Here is a 6,328-nt window from a genome sequence, read left to right as displayed (position 1 = left end):
AGGTATGTGTCAGCTAGTACGTACTCTGTTTGTCACATATTATACTGGAAGGCAGGGAGGAAAATGACAAATATGGTTGAAGATGTGAGTAAATTACTGAATAAATTGGAATAAAAAGTTTTCATTCTGAATGTAAGAAACTTGGTTCTTTGCAAGTATGACAATGTAATTGCAAAAGAGTGGGATTGTGAATAAAGAAACAAAAGAGGAAGAGTCTTGTGATTCAAGGGAAATTAACATTCTCAAGGTGTTTTTTTCTGCTCTCAAGTTCTAGTTTTTATTAGCAAATTTGTTTGAAGCCTTACAAATGTAACAGTCCACTTGTGTTTCTATTTTCTTGTCTGTTCCACCAATACATCTGTCTGAGGTATGGGATGGTAAAAAAACATTGGCAAAATCTTAGGTTGTCTGATTCTATCTTTAAAGTGGTTCTGTGAGGAAAACCAACCTTGTTTGGTTTGTTCTGAATCTGGTTTTCACCAGAGTTAGTGCAAAAAATGCCTGTTTGAAGACAGTAAGAGAACAGGTTGGACATTGCAGAGCATAGGATTGAATAAGGTTAGGATTTGACTTCAACAAGAAGCAGAAATATAAGTGGCAATTCAGGTTGTAGCACACGTAAAGAAACCCAAAACACAAAAAATATGAAATTATTAATTTTCTATAAATTTCTTAGATATTTTCATTCACCAATGCAGCTTTTAAGTGAAAAATAGAAAAATATCTTTTTCCTAGATGATCTCATCAACAGAGATAGTTTAGGCTCTAAATCCAGTTTCTGAATTTGTCACAGCCTGCTTATGGTCTTGGTGAATCTGTTACTCCTTCTGGGAGTAACAATTCTTCAGCCTCAGGGTAAAAGCAGCTCCTTGTTCCATCCTTCCTTTCCTTCCTTGAGCTGTCCTTCTTTTCCTACCCATAAATCACTCAAAGAATCTCCTGCCCTCTGCAACAGTAAATGTAATCCAGGGATGTTCAGGATTTCTAGCCTTGGTTAGCTTAGATTTGAACTCATATTCAAATATTAAATACAATCCATGAAATATAATGTGCTGCAAAAATAAATGTTAACATTACTGTCCAAATTAAAATACTTGGAAGGACAACATTAAGTGGCTCACCTTATCAAAATGACTTATGTTTCTCTTGGAAAACTAACCGCTTGATTTAAGTAAAACAAATATTTGAGAAATTTGTTAGAAATCTTTTGTCTTCAAAACTTCATTTCTGTGAAGTATCTTGATTTTGATGAAACTGCAATTTTTGATGGAGAATCATTCCATTAATTGTCGTCTAGAGGATCCATATATTGCACTTCATCCTTCTTCTCTAATCTAGACAAGAGAAAAAAAGAAAGTCTGCGACCTTCCCTATTTTTTCTGCTGACTGAGACAGTTTTAAATGTGCTTAATGATACTCTGGGACTCCCAAAGTCCATGAAGTTTCTATATGTCTCTGCAAAACAACTATACAGTGTCCAATGGAATTGCACAAGGGCACCATTTGAAAGTCTTTACTTGTCAAAAGTAATGTAAAACACGCATGGAGAAAGATTTTCTCTCTATTCCCCTGCTCCTTGTGAACCTTGATAATAATGGGGAAAAGACAGAACTTTCTTTTTTCCCTCAATAAATGGCCGTAGGTTTACATGATTGAGCTCTCTGTGAGAGGTCTGTGCTGAGAGGAATCAGCCAAATTCACATTTCCTCCACACACTTCAGGCCAGCCTCCTGCTGATTTCTGCTCATTCTGATGTCTGGAGGATCCCAAAAAAGGATGATGAATATAACGCAAAACACAAACACTACACCAGAGAGTGGAAAAAAGACAATTAACACATTTACATCTCTGCTGTGCTGATAAGCAAAAAGGCCCCAAATAAATCTAATAATAATTCTAAAATTAAACATAAAAATACTGGAGAGGTCTGATTCAAAAAAATAACAAAAGATCTAACAACACTTTATACAGTCCAGTTAGTCTCAATGGAAGCAGGTATGATTTTTCAGTTATTTTTTTACTAAATTTAAGCATTGGAAGACAGAGGTCCCCAGTGAGCCAGGGAGAGATCTGGGAACAAAAACCTCATATAGTGTTCCATTGACTCAGGGACATTGTTCCTGAACAACATCACTATGCATTGAATAATTAACCTTTCCATTAACAATTAAAGCTATCTATATGAAAAACTTGAGAAACCTTGGCTTTTCTGAAGGCTAAAGAGCAAGCTCAAGAGGTTTATGAGGTCCTTCAAATGCAATATTTGCCTGACCTAGTGCAGACCTGCCCAATGCACACATCTGGCACTGCACTACCTTCTTAGTCAACAGAGAGAAATATTTCTCAATCCCTTCATTCCCAGAAAGACATTCAAAACAGGCCAGCTGGACTGCTTTTTTGTTAAAGAGTTTGTTTCAGGGAATATTAAGCATGACTTGGAAATTGTCTCAGAGATAGACATCTGCTCTGTAGCAATTTGAGATCATTTGACAAATCTTACTGACAGTGATGTCAAACAGAGGTATATGAAGGCCTGTTTGTGGGCATTATTGTGGTCAATTAAGAAAATAAGAACAAAGTTAGGCTTTTCAGAGGAACAAATAACTTCCATAAACCACCTTGAAATATAATGTATTTCAATATTCCTTTGCTGTAATAAAGTAACTTTGGGACATACTCTTAAAAATACTGATGACAAGTAGTTTCAGGATCTTGTTCTTTAATATTCAAGGAATATTGTTTTAATATAATTTCTCTGTGTGGGGGCATAAGATTTACTTTTTTACAGGACAAACTGTTTGCAGGATTGCAGGACAGACTGTTCTCTCCTCCTGTTGGAACAGAGTGGTCCATTTCAAGGGCTCCAAACCACTTGGATGTGTTCAGTGATGTTGGGATGAACTCTGGCCTGCTCCAACAGGTCCACATTTGTCTTGTGATCAGAGCTCCAGACCTGGATGCAGTATTCCAGGGGGAGTCTCATGAGAGTGAAGTATCAGGGAAGAATCATTTCCCTTTACGTGCTGGCCTTTCTTTTTGATGCAGCCCAGAGTACAGCTGGCTCTCTGGGCTACAGGTGAACATTGCCAGCGTATACCCAAATTTCCATCCATGACAATTCCATTGTCTTTCTCTGTCCTTAGAGCTGCTCTCAGTGAGCTCTTCTCCCAGTCTGTACTCATGTCTGGGATTTGGAAACACACACAGTTGTTAGGTGCTGTGTAGTATTTTGCAACTGAGAAGTGCCTTGGTAAGAGCAGCATATTTTTGTTGTGATGGTTTTGGAAGAAATTTTCCATGCTGGTCTTCTAACAGCTAGAGGCCATTTTGCTATCTGCAGAATTCTAATGACAGCTTGTGCTTTTGTCTCCTCCCACCCATGTTATTAAAGTTGACAAACACACACAAATTTCTGCAGACAGAATGGTTTTCAATTATTAGAAATTTCACTACACTGTCCAGAAAACAGGTCTGTTTGCAGACTATCCAAATAGTTTCATGATAATTTCACAGATGTCTAATTCAGATGAGAGGAAATATTCTTAAAAAATTTATAGCATAAACTTGCAAAGCAATATATCTTAAGAACTGAGTTGATTTACATTTACTTGCACCTTATGCTGGGCTGTTACAGTAATTCTGTCCCAGGTACAAGTTAAGAGGCAGAGAAGTGCTCTAATTTATGATGCTGATCAGGCATGCAAAAGTGAAACCATTTATGAGGAAGTTAGGCTATTCCTTAGATCTGAATACTCAAAAGTATAAATTTCATCATCTCTCTCCTTTGCAGACAACTGTCTCCTGCCACCTCTTTGGATGAAGATACCCTCTTTATTCAAGTCTTGGAATAACAAAGAGGATAAAAGAAAAGGTAAAAATAACCAAATCAGCAAAAGGTTCAGACTGTTTTTTCAGTCAGACTACCTAACTGAATGTGACAAAGAAAGGCCAGTATAGTCAGACAGTTCATTTGGCTCTCAATCTACAAAATCAATTAATCACTACTTTGCATCTGACCTGTTCTTTGCCGTACAAGGGCTTAGTGGCTTAAAGGAGGTGCACAATTAAGGAGTTTTCCATGCTGAGGTTTCTGATGGGAAATAATCCCGAGAATCCAAACTGTGTATATGACAAATATATTATCTCTCTTACTCAAAATTCAGAAAAGCTTCCTCTCCCAGAGTCAGAGGATACTCTTTGGCTGAGGGTGCCATATGTGCTTACATGTTTCTGGGGAAGAGACTGTCATGGCCATGAAGTCGTTCTAACAGGTGCCAAAATCCCTACAGGCTTTGCCATCCCATAAAACTCTTTAGTGCAGGTTTTCCCCTTTGGCACAACAATAGACACCTGCTTACAGACAGCATTGCCAGTTGCATTGTGTTGCAGGTCTCAGGAAAAATATGATAGATCTATATCAAACTGCCTTTCTCCCTGGACAGTCCTGTTCAGGAATCTCAGAATTAGATCCTGAGTCCTATTTGGGAGACATTAACGTGTGAAATTTATTCATTTTATGTCTACTAATTGGGCATCACACAAAATACATTTAATACATTTACTGGAGTGACATGAATGTCTCTTAAGTGTATTATTAGAGCTCTCTTAGGTGGCTACAGACTCAAAAACACTTCCCCACTTTGGGAAGGAATCAAATATACTAAGCAAAATGCATTGCCAGAAATTAGGGCTTCAAGCACAAGGAACAACTCACAGTTCTGTGCAACACTAACATCTTTTTCTTTAATTATTTTGTCACTTCAGGAGCACTTATCATCATGCTCTAGTTATAAAAGCAGTACTTTGGCTACTTACAAGTTAATCGGGTTTAAAGCAAAAATTAAACATAATTAGAAGGTCTATGGTCCTAGACCATGGAAATTCAGGCTATTACTTTTGTACAAAGCTTCATCCTAAATGGGTCTTTATTTCAATAAAATATCTTCTGTTAATTAGCATCATGAACTCCATCTGCCAAGTTGAGAGTGAGCTCTCCATACTCTTTTCTCATACTCTGAACAAAAGACTTCAAGTAACTATTAAGATGATGCATTTTTAGTAGCATAAAACCCTGAAATGCTAATCTGTGACAGAAGGAATTTCATACACAATAACTTAAAAAGCAAGAAAAGTGTTAGCTTATGATTTACTGAGTGCAAAGTCTTGATTCCCATCTATTTTTTTCATCTGACTAGTTACAATTTTTAAATGCATTAGTGTCATAGTTGAAGTTGCTTGCTTTTTTCCCCCCCATGAACTGATACAGACTTTGACTAACCAAAATGAAAGAACTTATACAAGATTCTGTCTCTTGTTCTTAAAGAAGTGCCCGTTGTCCAAAGGATTCTTGAACTCTGGAAGTCTAGGTGTTGTGACCACTTCCCTGGAGAGCCTGTTCTAGTGCCTATCCACACTCTGAGTAGAGGAGTATTTTTTTGATACCCAACCTAAACTCTCCCAGTGAAGCTTCATGTTGTTCCCTTGGGTCCTGTCAGTGGTCATCAGAGAGAAATAAAGAGTGTCTCCATGCCCTAGAAAAGAACCTGGCCTGACACACAGGTGAATAGCTGAGGAAGGGCTGAATTCAAGCTGGGTTTGTGAGTGGATCTGACAGAGGCAGAAATAAAACCTTGCCCTACTTCCTTGTACAGGTGGGAAATAATGTTTTTCAATAGAGTAGTCATGTTTTAGCCTATAAAACTATTATTCACTCAGAAATTCATCCATTAATAAAGTTTGTTTTCATGTTTCAACTTAGAGCACATTGTGGAAATATTTAAATGCACATATTTGTTATGATTCCTAGATTACCAAGCTCCCTATTGCCATATGTATTTTTACCCAGAAAATTGCTTAATTTTAGCTATAGTTCAACTGAAAATGGTAAAATGTGAAGAAAAAATAAAACCATTTTCCTCATTTCTACATGCTGTGGTATACACATAATAAATGCAGTTTGGAGATGGCAGTCATAAGTCAACATCAAAATCTCTGAAAAATCCTGCCCTTCTCAATTTCCAATGATTCCTGCCAAAATTCAGCATAATTGTGAGAATTCAGAAAAAGAAGTTCAATTTCTACATGTGGGATTACTATCCAATACAGTGTTATTTCACATAATGCTATCATGGGAAAACATACTTTGAATTAAACAGTGCAAAAATTTGGCTGGGTCCCATTACTCGTAGATCTTAATAACAGCTCTCAAAATATCAGTTTATGTGTACAAAAACTTAATGAACCATACAGTGATCACTTACAGAGGCTGGAACTGCAGTTGGCAGAATGGAGAATGGGGAAAATATGTTTGTTGCTCAGCCACAACCGA

Source organism: Cyanistes caeruleus, chromosome 5, assembly GCF_971803275.1.
Source record: "Cyanistes caeruleus chromosome 5, bCyaCae1.hap1.1, whole genome shotgun sequence".
Classification (NCBI taxonomy): Eukaryota; Metazoa; Chordata; class Aves; order Passeriformes; family Paridae; genus Cyanistes; species Cyanistes caeruleus.
Note: the sequence above shows the minus strand (reverse complement) of the source record.